The sequence below is a fragment of the Meriones unguiculatus genome, chromosome 9, assembly GCF_030254825.1.
Source record: "Meriones unguiculatus strain TT.TT164.6M chromosome 9, Bangor_MerUng_6.1, whole genome shotgun sequence".
In the NCBI taxonomy this organism is placed as follows: Eukaryota; Metazoa; Chordata; class Mammalia; order Rodentia; family Muridae; genus Meriones; species Meriones unguiculatus.
The window spans coordinates 88,553,978-88,568,895 of record NC_083357.1 but is presented as its reverse complement, the minus strand read 5'-3'; positions in this window follow the sequence as shown (position 1 = coordinate 88,568,895).

Genomic DNA, 14,918 nt, shown 5'->3' with positions numbered 1-14,918 from the left:
AAATTGTAATACATAACAATAAAGAAATAAACCAAAAAAGAAAATGCTACAATACAGAAAAAGAAAAGATTTTATTTGAGCTTCTCATTTGACTCTAGAAATAAAGTGGCTATTGTTAAATAAGTACCAGAAACCATGAGTAATACTGTAGACGTTTCCAATATCAATTCATCTACCTATTATAATAGTTACATTTTTTTTTTTTGAAGAAAAACAATTAAGTTAGCTTGACAGAAAGCCTGGTCTAGTTGCAAGTATGTGTGTATCTTATGAATAGAGTTCAGTGTCAGGAGCAGCAATTTAGCCCCACAGTAAATCAGAAACCCTGGTAGAACACAGGAGGGAAACTGGAACATCATCTGTCTCATTTCCCCTTGAAATAATTCTCCATTTCTGCCTCATTCTCTTTCACTGTGGACAGGCTGCATTCATGTTCACCAGACATCATTTTAAGTTTAGACAGCGCATTGTCTTCTATATTCTACTCAAGCATGAAAGTCAAATTTGCAACTAAGACCTTTTAATCGGTCAGTATAACAGAAGTGACTATATAGATACTACCATACTAATTGATCAGATAGTTCTGGTTTATGCCCAAATCAGACTTACTTCAACTGTTGTCTTACAAAGGGAAGCAAGAAGTAGGTGGTGAGGAATCACTTGCTTGTGATCAGATGACCTTCTAGATACTGGGATGAAATCATTGTCAGATATGGCCTAGTGAATCTGTTTTGAAACTTTCACCTGCAATAGAATAGCCTGAAGGAAATTTTAATAAACAGATTGCTGGGCCTCACTCCCAGAATTTCTGACTCAGTATGCCTGGGAATAAATCCAAAATGTGCATTTCTAAGCTGCCAGATTATTTTCATGGTGCTATTTGAGTTTCATACTTGAGGATACAGAGGGTATTTGAGTTCCCCACTTAAAAAAAAAAAGGTATAGTGTAAGTAGAATGAAACCAGTTATTCTCTTTCTTATGATCTAACAGTAATTCCATATAATGCATTGGTCAGTTGACGTGACCTTGATCAAGTTGCTAATTTTCTACTGCGTCTTCAGAAAAAATGAGCCATTTCCATAGGTAGTGTGATTGCTTTGTTACATTTGGGAGCTTAAATGTATAGACTGTGTATGAGATAGGTCTTATGGTTCAGAATTGAGCTATTTTTTTCCCATATAATTTGTAGCCATTAAATTAGTGCACCATTTCCTTTTAGATTTTTCTGAGATCATGTTTCTGCCTTCAAGATTTCTATTATCAGCTCTGACATGTGTGGTGCTAGTGTTAACACTCATATCCTTACAATCAAGGAGCGGAAGCTCTTAGAAAACTATTGATTTCCCTTAAGAAGTGAGGGCAGAAAGCCAAATCTCCAAATTTAGAAACATACAATCATGATTCCATCAACAGAGGAATGGATACAGAAATTGTGGTACTTTTACACAATGGAATACTACTCAGCAATTAAAAACAAGAAAATCATGAAATTTACAGGCAAATGGTGGGATCTAGAAAAAATCCTCCTGAGTGAAGCATCCCAGACGAAGAAAGACACACACAGTATATGCTCATTTATAAGTGGGTACCAGACCTATAAATTAGGATAAACATACTAAAATATGTACACCTAAAGAAGCTAAACAAGAAAGAGGACCTGGGGTAAAATGATCAATCCTCACTTAGATAAATGGGATGGACATTGGAAGTAGGAGAAAACAGGACAGGACAGGAACCTACCACAGAGGGCCTCTGAAAGACTCTACCTAGCAGTTTATCAAACAGAATCTGAGATTCATAACCAAACCTTCAGCAGAGTTCAGGGAATCACATGAAAGAATGGTAAGTGAGTATGACCTGGAAAGGACAGTAGCTCCACAAGAACCAAAAATATCTGGGCACAGGGGTCTTTTGTGAGACCATATCTCCAACCAAGGACCATGTATGGATATAACCTAGAACCCCTGCTCAGATGTAGCCCATGGTAGCTCAGTATCCAAGTGGGTACCTGAGTAAGGGGAACAGGAACTATTTCTGACATGAACTCAATGGCAGGCTCTTTGACCTACCCATCCCCACCTGAGGGAGGAGCAGCCCTGCTAGGCAACAGAGGAGGACTTTGCAGCTGTGCTTGAAGATACCTGATAAGCTAAGGTCAGATAGAAGGGGAGGAGGTCCTCCCTTATCAGTTGACTTGGAAAGGGGTAGAGAGATGAGGGAGGAAGGGTGGGAATGTGAGAGAATGAGGGAGTGGGATACAGCTGGGAGACAAAGTTAATAAACCGTAACTAATATTAAAAAAATAAATATTTTTTCAGGAAAAAGTAAAATACATTAAAAATATCTTCAAAATTGAAAAAAAATGTGAGTTTCTGAAGTTAAAACAAAAAGTTTTATTTCTGGGAGAACCAGTCTGCAAGAGATATTAACAGTTTTTTAGGTAGAATTACTATAATAAGAAACTCATATCTACCTAAAAGAATATATTCACATTAAAATAGCTAAATATAAAATAATTTATACTTACAAAAATATTTAATTTATATCTTAAAAATTTAAAAGTCTATACTTTGTGTAAAACAATCATCAAAATAAAATAATCATGGAGTTGAATCAAATGAAATAAATAAGAAAAATTCATCAAAAATAGGAAAGGATGATTTAGAACATAACTGTGTAAGTTTCCTGTACTGCAATTGGTAATGATGACTACTTGGAATGAATTAGACTAATTAAAATGATGTTGCAAAATACATGTTATCACTAACACATTCTGATGAGTAGTTTGAAAATTTAAGAATGGAAGAGATAAAATACATGAAATGTGAGGAAAATGAATAAAAATGGTATGTTAAAAAAGAGAGAAATAAAACACATAATTATGATGGCCATTAAACTCGCACAGTAAGTGTAAGTGATTATTCTAATTGTGCTCATAAAATGCCTTAAAACCAACTTAGCAAAGTTCTGTTTTAGCCTTTGTTTGATGGCACAGCCCAGATCCTTAGGTAAAGCAGAATGTGTGAATGCTGACAGCTTCTCTTAGCAGAAGTTGGAGGTTTGTGTTCACACTGTATCTCTAATCAGGCACAAAGATAGATGGACCATTGTACTGCACCCATTTTCTTCGTCCAGAAACTCAGTCGTTGGCATTTTGAATCCTGTGTTCAAGGTGGCTCTTCTTTTTTCAATTAAATGTCTCTCTACCACCCCTGATGTGGTCTGATAGACTAAGATCAGAAGGAAGGAGAAGAGAACTTGGGAAGTCAGTGGACTTGGGAAGGGGCATGCGTGAAGAAGGGGGAGGGAGAGTGGGATTGGGAGGGGAGGAGGGAGGGGCTTATGGGGGGATACAAAGTGAATACAGTGTAATTAATAAAAAATTAAAATAAATAAATAAATAAATAAATAAGTCTCTCTACAAATTCCATACAAACTCATACATGCTAACAGGTATGTTGTCTACAATTATGTTAATCTTATGGAGGTAACAGTCAAGATTAACCATGTCTCATTCTTCCCTACTAGATGTATTTTCAAAGTTATAACATTCCACCCCATGCTCATATAGGCTCACAAAATCTCATAATGTTAAATTAAAATGCTTTTTTTTCCAATTTCCCTATCATTGGAGGTGGATATGATTGATCAGTGCTTAAGAGCACTGGCTACCTTCCAGAGGACGTAGGCCTGAGTAATAACACCAATGTGCAATGTGGCCGTTCACAAGACTGCCCTCTCTAACAAATTTTTCAACTTAAGCTTTACCTTAGTAGCTGGATACCACGGTCTTTTCATTCTAAGAAATTTGATGGTGGAGCATATTACCAGCCGATAATGGATTTGTGAATCTTCTGTAATATGTGTACCTGAAAAAAAAAAAAAACATTCTGGCAGCTAGATATGTATTCAGAGTCCCTGGTATCACAGGGTTGGTGGTCTTTGCCTGCCCTGGTGAGTGATCCCGATAAACAGTCTCCTGGGAAGTTGTTTAAAAACAGACATCTATAAATTAGCAGTCTGTCGGGAAGGTTTCTATTCCACAGACTTCTTTACGAAGAAGAAATTAGAAAATAATGAGCTGATTGGATTTCGAAGCAAGCATATTCGTCATTTTAGAATTGTCCTTCTTATTTACTCAGGTTTTTTTTTTTTTTTTTTTTTTTTTGTGTGTGTGTGTGTGTGTAAAAGCAGGGGGAAAAAGTAGCTAATACACAGGGACATAGAAATAAATTATATTTTTAAAATTTATTTATTTTTTTATTAATTACAATTTCTTCATATTGTATCCTATCTGTATCCCCTCACTCATCCTCTCCCAATCTCACCCTTCCTCGCTCTTCTCCTCCCATGCTCCTCCCCTAGTCCACTGATAGGGGCGGTCCTCTTCCATAAATCCTGGCCGGATAGCTATAGAAGTGATTGAGCTCTTATGGACTATGAGCATCTATAATATTTAAAGGTCTAGAAATAATAATAACAGATATTAGTGATGTAGGGTGCTTGTCGGTGTATTATAAATGATTTACTATGAGGGCCATTAGAATTTTAAAACAATGTTCTGGCACCATTAGCAAATATATTAATTACTTTTGATATGTGGGTCTTGGCCATCTATCATGCCTTCAGTTGGTACTGAGTGGCCAATCATGAGCTGATTGCCTATGAACCAGTTGTATATGACAAGTATGAAAATCTTAATTTTATATTCAGCGTAAACTACCTTATATGTACAAATAAATTATATGACAGACCATCACACTTTCTACTCTTCTACATTCTCCATTTTACCATGCGCTTATACCCAAAATGCAGTTTTCTATAATTATTTCACAGAGAAGGAGAATAAAGGCCTGGTTTTCGTTTGTTTTAAGAACTATCCTGGAAGGTTACAGTTCCATAGCCATTTCTCTAGAATATCTTTTAATGACTGTGCTGAAGGCCAATTTTATCAATTCAAGCAACCCACTAGGTTTTCCTAGAAAAAAAATTGTTTTTCACTTTCCTGGAAAAATGTTTCCTGATATGTGATTTCATAATTTTATGTGGTCAGTCAAGTAATTGGAAAAACTAAGTGCAAATTCAATGACAAAAACGTGGGAGAGGTATGTTAGCAGAACCCACTATATGAGCAAATTGGTGAAGACATTTTATGCTGTGTGAATACCTACTTGATGATCTTCACAAAGAAAGATATTAACAATTGACTATGTCTACCTGTGTTCTAGAGTACGAAAGAATTTCACAATGGTTCATGAGTAAAGTAGCCATGATTTTGAATTGTATTAGCAGGGGCGATTTCTAGAACCCACCCTAGCCCCCAAGTAACTGGCACACAGACCTGAGATTTATTCAGTAAGCTCTACAGTGCTATGACTGGGAAGATATTCATCTATGCTAACCCAATTATGCTGGTCTGGCTACTTTCTAGCCACATGCTCTTTTACTTGCCATTTCAGTCTTGCCTTAGCCTTCTGATGTAACTCCCTGTTCTCATGGTCCTCTTCATGGCAAATTTTTGTTCTTCCTCCCTCTCTGCTCCCCACCTCCTTTGACTGAGAATGGAAGTACTGTCTTGTTTCCTCTTTAGCACAGCTATAGGCTGATCAGCTTCTTTACTCATCGGTAAGAGATGATGAAAAACATTTTTTAGACAACATTGAGACATAGAAACGACATGTCCACTTCCAGACTCAACCAGATCTCAAGGAACAGAAATCAGCATCTGAATACAGAGTTCACAAGATGATTCCCTGTACCATGTTATCAAGGATGGTGGTCACTCATAGGCTTAGAAACATGGGCTTCCTTTCTTCACTGCTGAGAAAGTTGTGAAGAGGCCAACATGAAATCCATTATAGCACAACTGTCCTGGATGATTACGTTTGATCTACTTGATGTCTGGAAGGCATTTATAAAATCAATACAGAAGATGTGATATTTTAATCTCTGTTGTGGATGTAAATATGCTTTTGTTTCGATCCCAGATGTAGGATGTGGGACTGATTGAGATTATCCATAGCAGCAAACTATTTGCCTCTTTTAGGACCTTTGGCAGCTGCAGATAGAGGACTCTGGGGAGAGAATAAAAGCCAGAGCCAATAGAGTGTTGAGGGGCTCCAAGAAAGAAGACGACTGATACTGCTTTCCCCCATCTGATCCTAGTAGCAGTTGGTGCAGTTTGACAAGAAGCTGGAGATATCCTGAAACGAAGACATGAAGATTGGACTTGCCCCAAGGAAACTGAGGATGCTAACCAGCAGGAAGCAGCTAAGAGAACTCCCACTAAAACTTTCTGTGTCCTACCTAGTGTTTGGGTGTTGGAAGGGATTGGCGTGGAGTAGGGAGAAAAAGGCAGTAAGAGGCATAAATAAAATGGAGATTAAAAAAAAAAAAAACTAGCACCTGCAAATCCTACTATAAAAAGTATTTTCTCTAGATGTAATTTTTTCCTCTGCATAGAATGATTCTTATTAAACTATCAGGCATGGGCTTTCAGAATACTTTTTTTCTCCCATGGTGGTATTCTGTATAAAGCTACTTCTGATCATAGACTCCATTCAGAATAGAAGACCTATGAAGGTAGCCCTGTCTGCAAGAACTTCACTGTCTTACTGTGCTCTTCACTTTCCTGATGCAGCTGAATACTTGAAGAAAAGAATGATCTTTGGAAGACCTACAATGTAATCAAACCCTCAGTGTCTTTGCTATTGTCTTGCTTTAAAACCTTCAGAGACTACTCATTTTTTAATGCAATAATAAAAAAAATAACAGTGTGCTTACTAGGTTTTAGAAGAATGCATGGATTGTTCTTGTTTGTTTTTGTTTTGTTTTGTTTTTTTATTTATCTGTATCTATCAATTTATTTAATCTATGACTTTCGGTATACAGGCAATAGCTCAAACACTGAGCTATGTCCTCAACCAACAGTTTCCTTTTAAATATTAAAAATCAGGCTGGGATACGTACGTGCTCACCTACCAATGTGGGATAAAGGGACGCTGATGGTAAGTGAGTTTAAATAGATTAAAACTATTTTCAGAGATTTCTTCAGGAGAAAAAGACAGGACTTTGTTATATAAAATCATGAATTTTACATGAAAATATTTTAAAATACTACAATTGTGACCAGAGGCAGATTTCAAGTTGGCTACATATGCTGAGAGAAAATGACATATATTTTTTTTTATGCTGAACTATTACTGAAAGAAATGTGTAATAAAAGAGGTTGGATAGAAATGTCAATCTTATCCTTTGGGATGGGTCAGAGTTCTGTGGTGACATCTGTTGAGGAGACATTAAAAAAAAAGAATTAGAATGATTATTTCAGGGCAACAAGACTACTAAGCTATAGTTACTGGATATTCAGTGACTCTTTTGCTTTTTTTTTTTTTCCATAACTTTTCCCTGAATAGACCAGCATAATCATTCAAGAAAGAAGTCCTTTTGGAAATAAGCAAAAATAGCAGAAAAAGTGAACTTTGCTACTATTCTAGACCTGTATACCTGCAATGAGGTCAGTAGACTTTAAGATTTGTTTGCCCTTGATGACACCTTGGAAGTTCTTTAAGCTTAGTTAGCTATATACCCTTACAAAACAGCAAGGAAGGGTATGAAAGCATGAGGTCTTTTCGTTAGTGGTAAGAGCTAAAATGGAGAAAAATTATATCAAGTCTGTCTTCTCTTATTATTATCAGCTTTGAGACTCAGTGGCTGCAGCACCATGGAGAATTTTCTCCTAATTTGAGATGTGATGGTCACCTAATATTTTAATGTGACTAGTTTCTACTGATTGGAATATTATCATTCTCTAGATTTTGTGATAGCCTTTATTTCACTCCCATAATCTATCAACAGCTATCCTTGTATTTATATTTTTACATATATATATATTTATATATTTTTATATATTTATATTTACATTCAGCCCCAAACACTGAATCATCTTACCCTTATTTATTCTCTGTGATTCTACATGCTTACAACTATTTTCCTGAATTTTTTTCTCTTATCCTTGCAATGCTGGAGATCAAATCCATGCCATGGGCATGCTAGGCTAAAGCTGTTGTCTTTAGGCAACAGTTTTCCTTAAAACATGAAAATTGGAATAAGGGATAAACTTTCTGAGCCACATAATTCTGATCTCCAGTATTATTGTTTTCATCAATTTTTTTTAGGGATTGCTTTATTTATTTTAATTTTCAAATGTCAAACAAAATAACCAATCGTGTTTAGTGTAATGCTTCTGTGAAGTGGTTATACATTGCCTTTTAATGTGTAGATGGTTGAAGAAACTCAATTAATTAGCGTAGCAGTTTAGGAAATTTGCACGATCCTAAAGAGTTCTGCAGTACTTTTAAGTGTCCATTGTTAAAAATATACTTTACCTATCATTTGCTTAATATTTGATTCGCTCACTCAATTAGATAATGTCCTTTTTTAATTTTAATTTGTTTATGTTTCATTCACTTTACATCCTGGTGGTAACCTTACCCCTTCCCCTCCTCCCACCTCTCTTCTCTTCCTTCACCTATTCCTCAGAGAAGGGGAGCTTTCTTTCCCACCCACCCTAGCTCACCAATTTGCGTCAGAACTGAGCATGCCCTGCAGCCTGATAGGGCAGTACCACCAAGAGTACTGCCACCAAGGGGAAGTGATCAAAAAGCTAGGAAGTGAGTTCATGTTCGATGCAGTACACACTTCCCCTACTAGAGGAAGCTCATGATGTCAGCTACATCTTTGTAGAGGGCCTAGGTCCAGTTCATGAATGAACCTTGGTTGATAGTTCCCTATACACAAGCCCCTCTGGTCTCTGGATTACTCAAAGTCCTTGTCTGTTTCCTCCCACTTTTCCACAAGACTCCCTACAGATGTCCCAATGTTTAGCTGTGAGTCTCAGCATCTGTTTTGAGACACTGCTGGGTAGAGTCCCTCAGCAAACAACTCTTACAGGCTCCTGTCTGCAAGCTTAGGAGAGTATCGTTCATAGGGTCAAGGGTTGGCAGTCTTCCATAAGGTGGGTCTTTGGTGGGGCCAGGCATCAGTTGGATATTACCTCAATATCCCCTCCCCTCCGTCTTTTCCTCTGCACATCTTGTAGACAGGGTAAATTTGGGATGCACGTTTTTGTAGGTGTGCTGGTGTTGCCCTACCTTTTCTCTCTGGCCTCTTTTTTTTTTTTTTTTTTTTTTTCAATGCAGTTTATTCAGGAACATTGAACAATCCTCGGACCCCGGGGAAAGCCAGCCCACAGCTTAAATAGCCTCTGGGTAGCCAACCCAGGCGTGCCACGGGGGCAATGCAGATAGGTCCACATACATGGAAGCAAGCCAGATCCTCAGCCTACACCTAAATGAACATCTGTACAAAGTCCCAATTTATTTCTAATATCAGAGATCAGACCTCTACTCTTGCCTGATGCGTCTAAAACAAAAAGGGGGAACTGTAGAGAGCTGCAGAATGCTATACCTTAAAGATGGAGCTGGTTTCTGCCTTCCACCTTCCCGATGGTGAGTGCTCTCTGTCAGGAACAACTCTCTGGCCTCTTCTAAAATCTTCCTCATATCCTCCCAGGAGCCAATCCTGACTTAGGTCTCCAGTTTTTCACCAAGATACTCCCACCCTCAGTTTCTCTTTTCTCTACAGGCTTTTGTCCTTTCTCCCTCTATCTCCCCAGGTCTAATCTCCACCCTCTTAACTCTCTATACCCCTTCTCCTACCTTGTTCCCTCTCTTTAACCACTACCTCTGTCTATTCTGTCTCCCTTTCCAAGTGAGATTTACGTATCCTCCCTTGCATCCTCCTTGTTATTTATCTTCTTTTGGTCTATGCCCTGTAGTCTGCTTATCCTGTATTATACTGCTAAAATCCTCTTATAAGTTAGTGCATGCAATGTGTGTCTCTCTGGTTTTGGGTTACCTCACTCAGTATGAGCTTTTCTAGTTCCATCCATTTCCATGTAAATTTCATAGTTTCTTTGCTTTAATAGCTGTGTAGCATTCCATTGTGTAAAGGTGCCACAGGGTTTTTGTTTGTTTGTTGTTATTATTATTATCATTTATTACGGTTTATTCAATTTGTATCCTGGCTATGGCCCCTTCCCTCATCTCCTCCCAATCCCACCTTCCCTCCTTTACCCCCATGGCCCTCCTCTAGTCCACTGAAAGGGGAGGTCTCCTCCTCCCCTTCCATCTGACCCTAGACTATCAGGTCTCATCATGACTAGTTGCATTGTCTTCTTCTGTGGCCTGGCAAGGCTACAACCTGCAGGAGGAGGTGATCAGAAAGCCTGTCCCTGAGTTTATGCCAGAGAAAGCCCCTGATCCCCTTACTGGGGACCCAGTTGGATACTAAATCTATGGGCTACATCTGCACCTGGGTTTTAGGTTATTTCCATGAATTGTCCTTGATTGTGGTATCAGTCTCTGCATGGCCCCAATGTCTCAGTTTTTTCAGCTCTGTTGGTCCCCTTTTTGGAGCTCCTTTCCTCTCCATGTCTTTCTGTCTCCCTCTTCTTTCATAAAATTCCATGCCCTCTGCCCAGAATTTAGCTATGTGTCTCAGTCTCTGCTTCGATACCCCAATCATTAGAGTCTTTCAGAGGCCCTTTGTGGTAGGCTCCTGTCCTATTCCCTGTCTTCTCCTACATGATGCAATGTGTATCATGTTTGTTCTTCTGAATGAGGATTGAACATCCCCTCCAGGGTCTTCCTTGTTTATTTTCTTTAGGAGTAGAGATTTTAGTATGTTTACCCTATATTATACTGATAATACTCACTTATGAGTGAGTATGTAACATGTGTGTCTTTCTGCTTCTAGGTTACCTCACTCAAGATGATCTTTTTTAGTTCCCACCATTTGCCTGCAAATTTCACGATTTCCTTGTTTTTACTGGCTGAGTACTATTCTTTTGTGTAAATGTACCACAATTTCTGTATCCATTCCTCAGTTGAGGGACATCTGGGTTGTATCAAGATTCTGTCTATTATGAATAAAGCTGCTATGAACATGGTTGAGCACATGTCCTAATTGTATACCTGAGCATATTTTGGTTATATGCCTAGGTTATATGTATAGGTGGATCTTGAAGTAGCACTATTCCTAACTGTCTTAGAAAGCACCAGATTGATTTCAAAAGTGATTGTACAAGTTTACAGTCCCAACAGAAATGGAGGAGGGTTCCTATTTCTCCACATCCTCTCCAGCTTGTGTTGTCAGCTTGTGTTGATCTTAGCTATTCTGATGGGTGTAAAGTAAAATCTCAGGGTTGTTCTGATTTGCATCTCCCTGATGACTAAGGACCCTGAACATTTCTTTATGTGTTTCTCTGCCATTCAATATTCCTGTATTGAGAATTCTCTGTTTAGCTCTGTACCCCATTTTTTAATTGGGTTACTTGATTTGTTGCTATTTAACTTCTTGAATTTTGTGCAGGCTGATAAATATGGATCTATTTGCATTTTTCCTACATGTTGACATCTAGTTAGACCAGCACCATTTGATGAACATGCTATCATTTTTCCATTGTGTTGTATTGGCCTCTGTCAAAAATCAAGTATCCATAGGTGTGTGGGTTTATTTCTGGGTCTTCTATTTCATTGAGCCACCTTTCTGTTTCTGTGCTAGTATTATACAGTTTTTCTTACTGTTACTCTGTAGTACAGCTTAAGTTCAGGGATGGAGAAGATCTATTATTACACTGAATTGTTTTAGCAATTCTGGGTTTTTTGTTTTTCTTGTTCTTTCAAGTTCTGTAAAGAACTGGGTTGGTATTTTGATGGGAATTGCTTTGAGTCTGTAGATTGCTTTTGGTAGGATGGCCAGTTTCACTGTTAATCCTACTAATCCATGAGCATAGGAGTTTTTTTTTTTTTTTTAATCCATTCTTCAGTTGAGGGACATCTAAGCTGTTTCCAGATTTTGGCTATTATAAATAAAGCTTCTACGAACAAGTATCCTTTGATTATGGTGAAATGTCTTTTGAGAACATACTCAGGAGTCCTATAGTTGTTCTTGAGGTAAAGCTATTCCCAATTTGCAGAGAAGGTACCAGATTGATTTCCAAAGTGAACTTTCCACTCCCCCCAGAAATAAAGGAGTGTTCCCTTTTCTTGACACCCTCACCAGTATGTGCTGTCCCAAGATTTAGACCTTAACCATTCTGATTGGTGTGAGATGGAATCTCAGAGTTGTTTTGATTTGCATCTCCCCAATGACTAAGGAAATTGAGCATTTCTTTAAGTACTTCTCAACCATTTGAAAAGCTCTGCTGAAAATTCCTCTGTTTAGTTCTGTGCCCTATATTTTGTTTTTTGTTCTTTTTTTTTTTTTTTGGTCTTTGTTTTCTTGAGTTCATTAAATATTTTGGATATTAGCCCTTTGTTGAATTTAGGATTGGTGAAGATCTTTCCCCAGTGTGTAGACTGGTGTTTCCTTCTACTGACAGCATTCTTTGCCTTACAGAAACTGTTCAATTTCAAGAGGTCTCATTTATTAATTGTTGCTCTTAGAGACTGAGCAGTTGACATTCTGTTCAGAAAGTTGTCTCCTATGCCAATGAGCTCAAGACTCTTTCCCACCTTTTCTTCTAACAGGTTTAATGTGTCTGATTTTATGCTAAGGTCTTTGATCTTCTTGGACTTTAGTTTTGTGCAGGGTGCTAAATATGGATCTATTTGCATTTTTTTACATGTAGACATCCAGTAAGATCCACCCCATTTGTTGAAAATGCTGTGCTTGGCTTCTCCGTCAAAAATCAAGCGACCATAGGTATGTGGATTTATTTCTTGGTCTTCATTTCAATTGCATTGACCAACCAGGCTATTTCTATACCAGTACCATGCAGCTTTTATTATTATTGCTGTGTAGTATAGCTTGAAGTCAGAGATGGAGATACCTCCAGAGGTTTTTTTTTTTTTTAATTTTAATTTTATTTTTTCTTATTCGTTATATTTTATTAACTCTGTATCCCAGCTGTATCCAGCTCCCTTATTCCCTCCCAATCCCACACTCCCTTCCTCATCTCCATCCTGACCCTTTCCAAGTCCACTGATAGAGGGGTACCTCCTCCCCATTCATCTGACCCTGTTTAATAAGGAATATTCAGGATTGGCTGCAAAGTCCTCCTCTGTGGTTTAACAGGACTGTTCCTCCCTCAAAGGGTGGGGAGGTCAAAGAGCCAGCCATTGAGTTCCTTTTAGAAATAGTCTTTGTTCCCTTCACTGTGGGAGACCAATTGGTCACTGAGCTACCACGGGCTACATCTGAGCAGAGGTTCTAGGTTATATCCATACATGGTCCTTGGTTGAGTGTCAGTCTCAGAAAAGACCCCGTGCCCAGATATATTTGGTCCTTGTGGAGCTCCTATCCTTTCCCCATCATACTAACTCCCCTTCTTTCATATGATTCCCTATACTCTGCCGAAGGTTTGGTTATGAGTCTTAGTAACTGCTTTGAAAACACTGCTAGTTAGAGTCTTTCAGATGCGCTCAGTAGACTCCTGTCATATGTTCAATGCACATCCCATCTGTCTTTCTAAATGAGGATTGAACATCTTACCCCATGTCCACTCTCTTGATTATCTTTTTTAGGTGTATCGATTTTATTATGTTTATCATATCTTCTAGGTCTATATAAGTGAATATATACCGTGTTAGTCTTTCTCCTTCTGGGATATTTCACTCAGAATGATCTTTTCTAGATCCCGCCATTTGCCTGCAAATTTCATGATTTCCTCATTTTTGATTGCTGAGTAGTATTCCATTGTGTAAAAATACCACAATTTCTGTACCTATTCCTCCGTTGATAGACATTTGGGTTGTTTCCAGGTTCTGGCTATTACAAATAAAGCTGCTATAAACACGGATGAGCAAGTATCCCTTTTGTGTACTTGAGCAAACTTTGGGTATATACCTAGCAGTGGTATAGCTGGATCTTGAGGAAGCACTATTCCTAATTGTCTGAGAAAGCACCAGATTGATTTCCAGAGTGGTTGTACCACTTTACATTCCCACCAGGAATGGAGGAGGGTTCCCCTTTCTCCACAACCTCTCCAGCATGTGTTGTCACTTGAGTTTTTCATCTTGGCCATTCTGATGGGTGTAAGGTGAAATCTCAGGGTCGTTTTGACTTGCATTTCCCTAATGGCTAATGAGGATGAGCATTTCTTTAAGTGTTTCTCTGCCATTCGGTATTCCTCTATAGAGAATTCTCTGTTTAGCTCTGTTCCCCATTTTTTAATTGGATTACTTGGTTTGCTTCTTTTCAGCTTCTTTAGTTCTTTGTATATACTGGATATTAGTCCTCTGTCAGATAAAGGGTTAGTGAAGATTCTTTCCCAATCTGTAGGCAGTCGTTTTGTTTTGATGACAGTGTCCTTTGCTTTACAGAAGCTTTTCAGTTTCATGAGGTCCCATTTATTGATTGTTGCTCCTATAGCCTGTGCTGTTGGTTTTCTAGGCTGTTCCCCACTTTTTCTTCTAACAGATTTAGAGTAACCTCCAGAGTTTTTTATTGTATAGGAATTCTTTAGCTATTCTGTGTTGTTTTTTTTCCATATGAAGTTAATAATTTTTTTCAGAGTCTGTAAAGAACTTTGTTGATATTTTGATGATGATTGCATTGAATTTGTTGATTCCTTTTGGAAAGAAACCATTTTCACTATCTTTATTTCAGTTTTTACAAATTTGTGAAATTCCCAATTTTCTTACTAAATTGAATTGTGACTACACTATATACAGAAAGGAATATGCTTTGCAAAATTCCATCCTTGTAATGTTATCTTTTCACTATGTAGGTGTTCTCAAATGGATAACCCTTATCCCAAAAGCCCTTATAAAAAATATACATTTTCTATGGTTAAGTGGATATTTTTTTTAGCTCTGTTAATAAAAAATGTATTGAGTCATCTACTTTTCTG